This window comes from Tenrec ecaudatus, chromosome 9, assembly GCF_050624435.1.
Source record: "Tenrec ecaudatus isolate mTenEca1 chromosome 9, mTenEca1.hap1, whole genome shotgun sequence".
NCBI lineage: Eukaryota > Metazoa > Chordata > Mammalia > Afrosoricida > Tenrecidae > Tenrec > Tenrec ecaudatus.
This window is the reverse complement of record NC_134538.1, coordinates 136,361,377-136,376,100: the sequence shown is the minus strand read 5'-3', so window position 1 is coordinate 136,376,100 and position 14,724 is coordinate 136,361,377.

Genomic DNA, 14,724 nt, shown 5'->3' with positions numbered 1-14,724 from the left:
GATTTCACGGTGCCGCTGGTCAGAGTAATTCTAATTCGGTGAATGGCCACCTCTGGTTCCACAGGTGTCTTTCTGGTGTCCTTAAATGCCATGGCGGCAGGGCGCTTCCTGACCGACTTGTTCCTCTGGAGAGCGAACAGCGGTGAGTCAGGAATGGGAGCAGGGGACGGAGCACGGCGTCTTCCTCAAAGAGGCTTTGCTGGGAGATCTTACGGATATCGTAACAATTCCTACTTCAATCAGATCAAACATAATTGTGCAGTTGCTGTCACCATTGGTTTCTTAGCATTTGATATCAGCTCCTCGTTATCCCCTCCCTCCCCTCCCCCTCCCAGGAACCCTAATTACAATGCGATACATTACCATTATGATCAGTTTGCTGTATCTTACATCTTCTAATATGTCCTTTCACCTGCACTTCCATTGTCGTTCCCCTCGCATGTGGTTAGAGAGTGCTCATTGCCATCAGTTCCCCCTTCCCTCCCTCTCTTCCGGAACCTTCCGGGAATCATGGCTCCCTTTACTGTTTCTGGAGGGTTATCTATCTTGGATTTCATACATGGAACCATCTTAATTATACAGATGGACCTACGCAGGTCTGACAAGAATAATGAGGTGAAACAAAGCCCATGATGGTGGAGGAAATATCACAGATCTACAGGATAGTTATATACTTCATCAGTGCTAGACTGCACCCTAGAAATATCAGCTGTTCCATGCGGCCCTTCTGCGAGGGACTCTCCAATTATTCCACAGGTGGGTTTTGGATCTCCACTTTGTCCACACTCATTCATATCAATTTTATGCTTGGCTTTGAATTTCTGATACCTATTCCTGTTGACACCTCATGATCACACAGGCTGGTGTGCTTCTCGCATGTGGACTTTGTTGCTTCCCTGATAGCTTGTTTAATTTCAAGCCTTTAAGAACCCAGACACTATATAGCTGGGCACCGTCAGCTTCTTTCACCATATTTGTTTATGCACCCATTTTCTCCTCAGTGATCGTGTCAGGAAGCTGAGTATCATACAGTGGAAGGGCCCATGGTCTTTACCCCAACTACATCCTCTCATCAGACAGCCCCATCCTAACATTGTCCAACCCACTTCTCCAGATCACGAGAAAATAGGCAAGATCATTTTTATAGGCATGATGCCCACAGTGGATTGTACACCAAGACTCATTATCATTAAAGGTACATTTAAAAAAAAGGTACATTAAAGACAAGACTATCTTTCCCCCCAATATTAGCATATTCAAATTACCCTCTTGTTACTAGCAGTTATTATATTTCTCTTGTACAAATATGATTCTGTCTAGGTACAATATGATATTCCTAAGTCCAACTCAGATGTATCTTTCTCCTAAAACCTTATTCAACCTCTTCTACAATAATGATGGTCATGGTCTTCCAATTTCTTAATAGACATATCTATTAAAATAGCTTATTATAATTAGGCTCCATGTCCTATCCTCCTAATAAAGCATAGATGTTATCAAATTTCTCAATTTCCATATCTCTACCTCACCTAACAATATGCTTTATGCAACACAGGTGGAATTGTAACTGTTAATCAGTTTATTGGAGTTGGATAGGATCAGACTGGATCAAATGACCTACATTAGATGGAGAAAGAAGTCTGGCACTCAATATCAGGGATAGCTCTTTTTTTTAACATTTATTAAAGAGGAAGATTCTTAAATGACTTGCTTTATAAAAAACACCGGTTGATATTGGCCTTGCCTACAATTGTGAAAGAGACTATTAGTTTTCTGTCTTAACCAAAGGTCCCTTTAGTTGCACTGTAGTTCTATTTTTACATTCCTAGCCTGTGGTAGTTACAAAGCCTGCTGTCATTTTGAGACTTAAGAGCTAAGGGGTGGAGTTTAGCCTGTCAATCAGGTCGCAGCTTGATGACCTCAGTTGGAGGCGCTATGAATATCAAATAGCTCGCTGGAGACACAGAGAAGTTCACTCCCTGTGAGATCTTACTGACCAGGACCCTGATGGAGCCATACTGATGCTGGAGGAGCCTCGTGGAGACCCACACCAGCGCTGAGATGCCTCCACGACCACTGGATCCACAAGACTTCCCACCCACTGGCCTGTGCTCTTCCTGAAGTCAGCATCATTGCATGTGTTGCGTGAGTCTGAAGAGGACTTTATAGATTGGTATCAGACGTATGGGCCAATATCAGATTTATGGACTTCATCTGGTCTGGGATGGGATATTTTCTCAACATTCAATCACTCTTGTATATAAAGCTCTTTCTCACACACATATATGTGTCTATGAATATGTTTCTCTAGTCAACCCAGTCTAACACATAAGCCAACATGTTTTCTTCTTGAACAGAATCCTGACTTCTAGGTTGGCACATTGTGGCCAAGAGTAAAGGGCCCCATTTCTTAGTTAGCCATGCATCTAGGTATGACTCCGAACACTGCATTCTGGCCCAACAGATTAGCAAAAACATTTTCCCTGTCTTTTAGGAAAGCCCTTAAGGATGCAGGAGAATGAGAGGGCCTTCTACTCCCGTGAACAGTTACAGTCTCGGTCCTAACCTGTCCTTAAGGGTCGCCATGAGTTGTCATAGACTCTGTGGCAGTGAGTTTGGTTTTAAGGGAGCGGGAGCCCCGGTGGTGCAGTGGTTAAAGCACTCTCTGCAAGAAGGCCAGTGGTTGGATTCTCTCTGGGACTCCATGGGAAAGGATGTGGCAGTCTGCTTTCATTCTGATTTGTAGTCTGGAAAACATTATTCTTTCCTAGCGGATCGGGCTGAGTCAGGCTTCACTTGACTCTAGTGGACTGTTTTTCTTTAAAAAAAAAAAAAAGGAGAAGAAAGTCTATCTATCTCCATGTTTCTCTTGTTTCGGAATAAATACCCCTTGAGGGCAATGGTTTTGTCTATTATATTCTTGATTGAATCTTCCTTGTTTAGAATAGACTCTCAGAAATGTTTTTGATTAAGTACATTGTCCTCAGGGACATGGTGAATGGTGGCAGAACTAAGATAGGACCCTGGTCCGACCTTCTTGCAAACCCTGAATCTTTCATTAAAAGTTCACTCTACCAGGCAACCAGAGCTCATTGTTCCTCACTGGCATTGAACTTTATAAAGTGAAGAATCAAACTAATTAGTTGGGTGATTTGCGTTCATGCTAATGGCTTGACATGAACCCTACAAATGGGTTAGCTGATCATATACCAGGCTAATCAAAAGTATTAGTGCAAAATCACACAAACCTTTATTCAACAAAACTACCCAAATGCAACGTGATTGTTTCTCAACACATCTGCCGTTTAGGCCAGTGGTTCTCAACCAGTGGGTTGCGACCTCTTTGGGGGTCGAACAAGTCTTTCAAAGGGGTCGCCCAATTCATAACAGTAGCAAAATTACAGTGATGAAGTAGCAACAAAAATAATTGTATGGTTGTGCATTCACCACCACATGAGGAACTGTCTGAAAGGGTCACGGCACGAGGGAGGTTGAGAACCACTGCTCTAGGGCTGTCTGTAAGAATTCGACACTCTGATTTGCACCACATCACACGGTAGTTTTATTGTCCTCCGGGAGCTCAAATTGTGTTTTTCTTAAACATTCTTTAAGCTTTGGGAAGAAAAGGAAGTCTGAATGGATGTGAGCAGAACAGTGGGGTGGAAAGGGTAAAGTTTTCCAATGGAATCCTCACAGGACAGCTCTTGTTGCTCTTGAAGAATGAACAGGTGCGTTGTCATGATGGAGAGACAGTTCCTGAGCACCACTTTCCTGATCTTCTCTTCACCAATGCGGGTTTCACTTATCTTAGCACTTTTCAAGAAGCCCTCCTGATCGCCCAGTGTCCTTGGTGAAAATCTATCAAGATGATCCCATTGGATTCCCCTCCAAACGGTCACCGTCATGGTCTGAGCTGCCCACTCTGCTTTCACTGTCCCTGACCCAGAAGAGCTTCCCAAAGGCACAGCTTGGATCAAACTCTTCCTTCTTGTTTTTCATTGAAGCCATCCTGACGGGACACTAAGGTAAGTGTATTATTGAGAGAACTTGCCTACAGCCATGAACTGACCACGGAGACATGTTTCAATACATTTTGTTTAGAATAAACCTGTGTATGGATGACCTAGAGCGTTAGTAGCAATACTTTTTACTTACTATGGTGTCTTAAGAGTTAAATTATTTAAATAATTGCCTCAAAACTATTTTCTTTACTTTAATTTATTATTCTGTCTATTCATAAAGGACCATTTCCTTTTTAAAATAGTGTTGTTTATACCCTTATGAACTAGTGAACTTCTTTCTAACAGTTTCTTTGGGACCATGTAGATATGACCTAATTGTAACTGCAATAATGCTGTTGTTTCAAGGGGTAGAGACCTTTTTTTTCCCTTAAAAAATGTGAAAGTGAGAAAAAAATACCAAACCCAACCCAAGCCTCTACCTCATAGAGTGGGAGCGTGTCTGTTTTTCTTGGAAATATTTCATTTCCTTAGGAAGACTATTTTCTTCTCCTTTCCATTGTCAGCAGACAAAAGAGATACAATTAAATCAAGGAAACCTGGCAGGGCTGATTTTGGAAAATAAAGTGAACCCCATTTCAGAATTGAACAAAGAGCGAATAGACGCTGTTGGAAAAACACTGCTCTGATGAGAGGCACGCGCGACTGGCTTCATGGTACTGCAGGACACCGCCCTGGACCTGTATTTGTCTTTACCTTTGAAAGGGAGGCTCTGTCGTCACCCTCAAGTGTTGAACTTGAAAAGGACGTGGGGTCAGCTAGCAGGGTGTTCCCAGGAGCCTGGCCTGGAGGTCTGGGCCAGATGAACGAGCTGCTTTAGCCAAGAGCTCTTTGATTCTAAGTACAAATTTATATAAACAAGTCTAGCCATTGTGTTGCACTGAATCAAGGGGCTAGAGGAACATTGATGAATGAGTTTTAAAAAAGATTCTCAAGTAAAAAAATAATGTACTCTGATGCTAATGGAAAGGTTGAAGGTAGAAGTGCCCCCACAAGGGCCTCAAAAGAAACACCTTGTGTGATCAATTTCCAAAAATATAGCCTTTGGAAATTATTGAGCACCACCTCCTCTCACACCATGGTTAGAATCACTTAATGGCACCTGGTGGGTTGGTTTGATCATTATCGCACCTTATACTCCTATTGGATGCCACCTCACCACAGTATTAAAATATTTGCAAGCATTACTGTGCAGTATACTTGTCTTTATTATTTTTATGAATGGAGAAAGCGCACAGTAAAAAGCTGAAGTGATGTTTCAGTCCCTGTTGTTAGGTGTCGTTGAGTAGACTCCCTCTGTAGCCGCCTCGTGAACACCAGCATGAAACCTGCACGGTCCTGCCCCATCCTCCCCATCGCGTTCTGTTGGAGTCCATGGCGATCGCCATTGTGTCAATCCAGCTCATCGAGGGTCTTCCTCTTTTTCTTTGCTGCCCTTCTGCTTTACCAAGCATGATGTCTCCCCCCCAACTCCCACTGAGACTGGTTTCTCCTGATAACATATCCAAAGCACACGAGATGAACTCTGGTCATCCTCACTTCTAAGAACTACATTTAAGCTGTATTTCTTCTAAGACAGAAGTGCATTCTGGCAGCAAGTTCATACAGGTAGCAAGTTCAAAGAAGTAACAAGTTCATACAGGTAGCCAAAGTCAGACTGGACTAGACCCCTATTCCTCAGTAAGGTGGTACCAACTAAAGAGAATAAAGACAATTGATTGCTGTTTTCCTGATTCGCTATATATTTTTGTGGACTGTGTCAAACTTAGATCTTTTTTTGGAGATAATTTTGCTCTAGAGTCTTCCATGTTGAATCCATATTTTTTTTGACTGAGAGATTAGAAATAGTAACAATACAAGTAAAAAAATCGAGGACTCCATAAATACTGGCACCACTGGAGAACGTTGCAGGTGCTGTTTGATTCAATCCTTGCTCAGATTTATGGGGGGGTTTCCATTTCACAAATGTGAGAACGGACTTAGTACCTGTTTCACAAGCCACACCACTGGGGAGCTGTGGAAATAACTCAAACCTAGAATGTCTGATTCCAAAGTGAGGCCATCGAACCTCTATGCCATATCAACTTTATCCAGAATGAGTTTGGAGTGGGCTTGGGGGCTGTCCATCCAGGCACTGGGTGCTGGATCATGACCATGGCATGCTGGCTGTCCTTCTTGGAAAACAAGACTTACCTATTCTTATGGAAATGCATAGTATATTCAGTATTCTTCACCCAAACCATAATTGAAGTGCCTCGATCCTTCAGTCCCTGTCCAGCTTTTATGGGCATGGGACTGAAGCATCATGGCTCAGAGCCAGCACATTTCAGTCGCAAAATGACATCTCCCCTTTTTCTTTTTTCAAATGCTTTTATTGGGGGTTCTTACATCTCATCATAATCCATACATTCATCCAGTGTGTCAAGCACATTTGCACATATGCCGCCATCATCATTTTCAAAGCATTCTCTTCCCACTTGAGCCCGATATCAGCTCCCCATTTCTTCTCCCTCCCTCCTCTGTCCGCCCTCCCCACATCTCCCCTTTTTCACACGTCAGAGATGGGCTCCTTCCCACCCCTGCACATGTGTCCAAAGTACTGCTCACATTTTTGGGTGTTAATTGTGGATCCAAGAAAAAGGAAATCTTTGACAACTTCCACCTCTTCTCCCTTGATCCGGGTATTGAGAGGATTTTGGCTTTCTTTATGTGGAGGTGTCATTGTGTGGAAGACTAGTCTGTGATCATGCGCAGGCAAGGGAGGCGGTGCCATCTGCAGACCACAGGTTGGTAAGGAGTTCTTCCATCCTGAAGCCCATTCTTCTTCACATAGCCCCTTGTCTCAGAGTCTCCACTCAGCACACGGACTTAAAAACATGGTGACATGACACAACCCTTTCCATTTTCTTTCTTTCGTTTTTGTCCAATGTCTCTTTTTCTCAGTGACAGTGTGTTTGTTTTTGTCAGATTTATAAAAAAATGTGTAACACAACACACATAGGGAAAAGTATGTAAAGCCGGTTGTATAGCTCAATTCACTTTTAGAAAGTAAAAGACAGGTCACCAACATCTAGGTCAAGAAACAGAATATTCAGAGTATTCCAGAAAGTTCCCTGTATATGTGGTCCTCTCTCCCCGCTCCCCCACTCCAGTGTCCCTGTAGCCTTAAAAGTCTGTTTCTTTTGGTGAGAAAACCATTTTTCTTTTCTAATGTAGTATTTGTCTTTATGATATTGACTAACTTGGCCGAGCATAATATCTCCCACATTTGTCCATGTCCTGAAGTGTTTCGCAGTTTCACCATTGTTTTTGAGGGATGCATAATATTCCACTACATGGATGGACCAGAGTTTATCCATTTGTCCATAGCTGGCAGTTTGGCTATTTCCATCTTTTCACCACTGTGGCTAGCGCTGTGATAAACAGGTGTGTGCACATATCTGTTCATGCTTTGGTCTTTATTTCTTTAAGATATATATCAAGTAGATTACTTTGTCATATAATTTTTTTCTTTGCATTTGTTTAAGGAAGCGCATTCTGTTTTCCATAATGGCTGCAATCTCATCAGCAGTGTGTGAGTATTCCAAATTCTTCACGTCCTCCCCAGCATTTATTATTATTATTAAATTTTTTTTGATTCTTCAGCCAAGACGATTTATTGTGCACATTACATCGAGCCACAAATGCGGGCAGAATGAGTCCAGGTGTCTTAGGGCCAGGGCAAAGGCTCAAAGCCGGACCGGTTAGCGAGAGGAGGTGGCGGGTCTCTCTGCGATCGAATGCAGATGCGGAGCTGGGGGGTAGCGCGCAGTCAACAGCTTGTAGCAGGTGTCCCTGCCTCAGGCACTCCCTAGTCCTGCAGCTGTGGCTTCGGAGGGGCGCCTGGTTGTTTACTTGGACCTCTGCCTCATCTTTCTTCTCTTGAACTTCAGTCTGCGCATTCTCTTCTTCCTCCACTTGGCTCTCATGGCTCGGAGGTTTCTTACATGATGGCGCTAAAGCCCAGAGAGCTACTATTATTAAATTTGGGGTCAGTGCCAGTGAGAGGCGGTGTCTATCTCATCGTTGGGTTGATTTGTATTTCTCTTAAAGCCAATGAGCACGGGCATTTCTTCACATGATTGTTGGACACCTGGATGTTATCTCTGGCAAAGTGTGTGTTCACGTCTTCTGCCCATATAAAATTATTTTTCTTATTGAGGTGTTGCAGTTGTTTTTAGAAATTTTTGAGATTAGTCCTTTACCTGCTTTATTATTACCAAATTCCACCCCTCCCCCAATCTGTGAGCTCTTTTTACTCTTTTGATGAAGTAAATGCGTTTTTAGGTGCAGTCCTGTATATTGTATTCTGTGAGTGTTTTTCATTATACCCAGTAGTGTGTCTATACCTTATCTCAGGGTCCTTAAATTTATCTCTATTTTTTCATTGATGATCTGCTTAGCTCGAGGGTCTTTAAGTCTTTAATGCGCCTGAGCTCATGTTTGTATGCGGTGTGAGGGAGGGCCGGCCCTGTTTCATTCTTTGGCAGGAGGAGATCCTATTTTTCCAGCACCATTTGTTGAAAAGACTACCCCTCCCCCATTTAATGGTGCACATATTTCTTTATTTTAAACCACGTAGTACCCCCCGTTCTGTTCAAAGGGTCTATGTGCAGGTTCCACGGGAGTCCAATGAAATGTTCAGAATGCTCCCATCTTTGCAATATTCTCAATAACTTTTTAATGGCTCACACAATCCAATGCACTTGCAAAATTAACACATCACAGACATTGTCTGTAGGATCCCTCAATAGAGCAACATAAGGCTTGAATTTTGATGGCACAATAATTGTGCACTTGGGTGCAAACCCAAAGGTTGCAGTTCAACTCCTTCCATGGTTCTGAGGGAGAAAGGTTTGGGGATGTGCTCCTAGGAAGATGACAGGCAAGAGTACCCTGTGGGGTAGTTCTACTCTGCCACTCGGGTCGCCGCCGCTAGGAGTCAGCATCAACTGGGTCGCTCCTAACAACAAAGGGCATTCTGAGTAACAGCGTGGCCAGTCAGCTGGGGGCTCTGGAAGAACGCCCTGAAGTGTTTGGGTTCAGATCGGATGCACAGTGGGACCTTTATGGATGATCACAAGAATGCTCATCCTTCTGGGGAATGAGAACGGGAGGGGAGGGCGAGTGGTTACTGTACATGCTTCTGTTCAGTTAAAAAAATCTGTCCACGTGGGCATATAAGCAAATGAAATAAAGGACAGAGGCCAGCAGCATCCATGCATCGACAGGGATTTTCAGGCAGGAAAGCGATGTAATCAGATACATATTGCTGGTGGCTGGTCAGCTGTTGGACTAATCCTGGAGTCAGATGCAGCGTTAGGACTTCTAAGCTAAGTGTAATTTGGGGACAGTATTCGAAAACCCACTTGTAAGAGCCTACCTCTTCTTCAGCGCCGAGTATTTAAAATAAAGTGCCTCGAAGCCATCATCACGTGGGGAGACGCATGCAGCGGGCCTGCAGCAAAGCTCGTGGGTCCGTACAAATGCTCCTGAGAGTGAAAACAGGAGCAAGGTGTTCAAAAGAAACCGGCGATCAAGGACAGGCATTTTCGGAGTCACAAGTGAAGGGGGCGCAGGCCCATCTTTGCACAAGCCCTCTTTTCCCAGGGTCCAACGGGCGGGATGGCTTCCGGCCTGATTTCATCCTTTTGGGCATTGGAAACACCCATGTACTAAACTAACAGCATTGCATTAAGTAAGATGGAGAGCATTACCTTAGTCCATTAGCTCCCAGAGCCATTAATTCTCTGTGACTTACCCTGTAATGAGATCATCATCATCATCGTCATCATCAATTACGTTTATTTTGAGAAAAAACTCCGTCTTTCTTTCTTTTTAAGCTATGTACTGGCATCACTGGGTATTTTCTTTCCAAACCATGTTTTTACATATTTTTGCAGCAGTGGGGTGCTGCTGCTTTATCCAGCTGTCTCCCAGGCCACTGCTGAAGTGAATTTCCTTTCTTCAGAGCTGAGGGTCAGGGTTTTAATAAAAAACTAGAACCGGCGTTGCAGCAGTCACACTGTGGGATTTGTGGGTTCCTGTGATTTGTCTTTATTGGGGCTTCCGAGCGGGTCTCTGAAGATCACGTGGCTGACTGCACACTCTCCGTCTCGGGGGCTGGGAGGGTTCACCAGCCTCTCCATTAGGCGCGTCTTGTTTACCAGGACTGGCACCAGTGGGCTCTGCGGGACCTATTTAGTCACAGTTGCAGGGAGAGGAAGGCCCCGGCTGGACACTGATGGGAAGAGCAGATGTCCCCGCGGGGCGTGGTCACACATGGGGCAGTGAGGGCTTTGCTGGCCAAGGGAGACTGCGCATCACGGCCCCCCAAATCTGTCGGAGTCAGATGTGGAGTGAGTGCAAACTCATAAAACTGTGCACACGATAAACAAGCGAGACAGCTAGCTGAAATACGGGGCTTCAGCCCTCCAGGCGGCCCAATAAAAATAAGAACTGATATTACAGATCTCCTGGACCATGAGGAGATAAATGGTCGAGGAGCTTGCGGAAAACAGTTCCAACATGTTTGGATGCCAAAGATTTTGAAAGCTGATCTCCTTCGGCCTGGTCAGATTTTACACATTTTTGGCGTTCCAGCTGCGAGGGCTGAGGATTGGTGGATGTTTCTGCCAGCCTGAACTCATGTGGTGCAAAGAATGTCCTTGTGGCAGCGAGAAAGTGAAGTGCATCAGACACAGGGCCCCTTTGCAGGGCAGACTAAAGATGAACTGTTGCAATCTGGGTCAGTGCTTCCAAGTAATGTTCCACTATCCGCATCCACTATTGTTCTGTAAACAATGCAAGCATTCTGTGTACCTCTCCTCCCTCTCCACACTAACAACACCCCCCACCCTCAAGCAGGCTGCGTGGTGACGCTCAAAACCAAACCAAAAGCTGTACGCATCCCAAATATGGCCATTGTCACTCCAGAAAAGTAGCGAGCAAAGTAGGGGCTTAACCTGTCCTGGTGACTAGGTCCCAAACCCTATTCTATGCCAGAAGGAGGTGCAGTGGAGTCTATACCAACTCACGGCAACTCCTTGGGTGTCAGAGTAGAAATGAGCTCTAGTGTTCGAGAGTTCTCAGTGGCTGGTCCTGCAGCAGCGGGTGCCAGGTCATTCCTTCCCGAAGTACCTCTGAGTAGACTCGAACCTCCAACTCTCTAGTTAGCACCTGAGAGAACTACCCCTAAGTGCCTCACCCCGGCACTACTGCGTCATGTTCTAAATGGATTTATAAGCAGAACTAGGTCTTTCTTTCTTTTTACAAGGGGAGGGTTTGGATGCTAATTTCGTACAGGACTAATTAGCTAACGAACTCATCTTTTTACCCTACAGTTTTACCTGACAAGTGAGGAAACGCTCACCAGGACACCACAGACGCATTCAATAAGGAAACGGGAGGAGGCAAAATTCCTCCTCTTTCCAGTGTTGGTTAAATATTTGCCTTGGAGCCAGCCCGGCACTGGCTGGGTGACAGGATAGTAAGTCCTGTTAATGATGGCCTTTTCATTATAGTAGATATGCTTCTGCACTTTCTCTGGATTTCTGCTCCAGGGTCACATGGTAAGTCAATAGCAGTTATAAACATCTCAGCGTTGAGATCAATACCTTTGGCTGACGTAATCTGGACCTCTGGTATAATTTACAATAAAGGACAGTTTGGGCAAGCCTCTGTTTTATTGCCTTCAATTCACCAACTGAAATATTTCACTGGTTTATGACAGAAGTTATTTCGAATTTTTTTTTTGATAGATAGCAGCTTGAGGTAGTCCTGAACAAACATGTCAGGTGTGAGAGGAAAAACATTTTATGGAATGTAAAGCAGAAACATTTTATGGAATGAAAAGCAGAAACATTTTATGGAATGAAAAGCAATATGCACTTCTTTGGGGCAGAGGGTCTGCATACCTAGCAATTGCACAATCAATTCAAGGGCGGTAAGAGAGAACCCTGAGCATCTGCTCATCCATGGGGACTGGACGACATGTATTTCTCAGGTAACTAAGCAATATTGTACTTAATGATTTATTGGATCTGAATAGTCATTAGGCAATCTATTTGGGCAGCACAATGAACTTCTAGAATCTACAGACATGAATACAGAGACACGTGACTCCTGCTATTTCTCTGTCAGGTGACATTCCTGCAGTTCTGGTCGATGATTTGTGTGGACCCATATCCGTTGTGTATTCTAGATCTGAATCTAGTCAAGAAGGACGGGCACTGGTCTGTGGGGAGGGGCTTAAAGGGACTGTTGGGACCTGCAAGAGACTAGCAGGCTGAGGCACGCCTCAGGTGTCCTGCACTGGACAAAGGGGATGCTGCCTAGACACTGTTCTTGTTCCCATCCTGTCAGGTCAACGCTCCAGGATGAAGGGGTATCATCACTCTCATTTTCCATCGGATGAAAGACAGGTGAGGTGAGGAATTGGTCTTAAACACGTGTGGCATAATGGTTAAGCCTGGGGCTACTCACTGCAGGGTCAGCAGTTCAAAACCACCTAGCTGCTGTGCTGAAGAAAGACTAGACTTCCAACTTCTGTTGAGAGTTACAGTCTCAGAAACTCACAGGGACATTTCTACCCAGGGTCACGATGAGTTGGAATTGACTCGATGATAGCTGAGTTTTGTGTATGTGTGTGTGCTTTGGTTAAAATCTCACTTAATATTGCTCTTGTTAGGTGCCATGGAGTTGGGTTGGACTCCTAGCACACCAGACAAGGCACAATGGTTAGATCGGCGGATTGGGGGTGGTACCCCTCCATGACTAGGGGGGGGGGCCCTATAGGAAGTTGGAAGCTGATAAAGGCTAAAGGGCATGAGCAAATTCAAGCCTTGGAGCCAGGAAGGGGGTACACCTGGGTGGGCCCCAACTAGGCCAGGTGGGCTTACTTCATCCAATGGGGTCACCCAGTACCATCGAGCATGCCTCCCAGCTGGAAGGCCCTAAAAAGGCTGGCAGTTCGAGAGCACCGAGCTCTTTGCCAGCTGTTCCTGATGGTCCCCCTCGGCCGGGCTCTCTCTCTCTCTGACCTCAGGCCACCATGTGGGCCAGCAGTGCCGCGAAGGGGCTTGTGTTCAGGTACTTGAATGCCTGGAACTTCTTCTGTCCTTTATAAAAACCCACTTGGATCACAAACCACACGTTGGTGTGAATTCTTTCTCATGCGAAGCCAAGGATGGCGGTATTTCTCACCCAAGAAACCTAACCCAATCCCTTCCCAGGCCGGTCCCATCCCCAGAATGTTTATGTTTGAGCCCACAGCGGCGGGCCCAGTGTCAATCCCTCTCACCGAGGGCCTTCCTCTTTGTTGCTGCGCCTCCATTTTACCAAGCGTGATGTCTTGCGCTGGCATCATTTGCCATTTGGGGTTTTCCTGGAGACGTGAGATGCATTTTCATGGAAAAATCAGAGCCAGCGACTCTTCAAGTCAAGAGCCTGTTATCTTCTGGTCCATAGTGTTGCAGACAAAGCCAACTCTCAGATAATCGCTGGACCAAAAGACCACCTACTTCTCCCCAGTCCCCCCGAACCACCAGGGATCCAGCTATTGCCCACAGAGTTCCCCTGGCCTTTGGTGAACATGGACGTGGAGGGAGGGGCCCTTCTGGACTCTGAAGGATGACGAGATTGCCCTCACAAAGTTTTGCGCAGTGAATTTGAAATTTCAATGAATTTCACTTTACTCTATGGGCATTGAGTGGGCTTCACACTCACACCAGATTCCTCCTTCAATAAATATGCGGGAAGGGATGTAAAAAAAGTGTCCAAGGGCAGCGGAGAGATGACCCTCAAGGAAGTGGACACCCGGTGGCTGCAGCAACGGGTTCAAACATAACACCTGCGAGGGCAGGCAGCACAGGGCTGGGCAGCCGTTGCTTCTGTGGCACACAAGGTCACTAGGACTCCGGCCCACTGGATGATACCTCGTCACCTCTGAGCTTACCTCTTGACCTTGAACTGAACTGCCCACCATTTGAGCCAACCATTTTTCGAAGGCACCCTAAGGAGACAAAGACAAGTGTATTGCTGATGGCAGCAAACTATTTAAATACAGCTTATTTGGAATAAATCAGGGCACATATGAACTGGGGGGGGGGATACAGTAAAACCCTACGTGGTTCCACTCTGTCCTATAATGTCACGCTGAGTCAGAAGTGACCCGCCAGCAGAGGGTTTGGTATTTTGTAGACATGAGTTTAAACTTAGGTCCTTCCTTCTAACTTCCTCAAAGGGCCACAGGATCCTTAGATGAGAGAGCTGGCTGACATCTCTCTGGAATTCTTTTACAAGAACATACATGCAGCTGTAACCAGAAGGTGGTTTCTCTGGTAAGCGGGGCCGAGTGGAGGGTGGGGACAGTGGAGCCGGGTGGATAACAAGCATTGTTATGACAGGTAAGGAAGACCACTCTCAGGGGCCAGTGGAGTTGCCGCTCTGAAGAAGTGCGCCATGTTCAGGGAAAGGCAGGTAATTTGGCAACTCAGGCCAAAGCACGCTTAGAAAGACAGGGGCTTCCAGAGAGCCAGGGCTGCAAGCTCTCTTAGCGACTGCTCATGCATGCACTGGCCCAAGGCTCGCATACTCGGACGGAAGGGTTATCCCGATGCAGCCCACTGGGCTCCGGTCAAGGCCTCCTGTCACTTCTAAAGGGTGT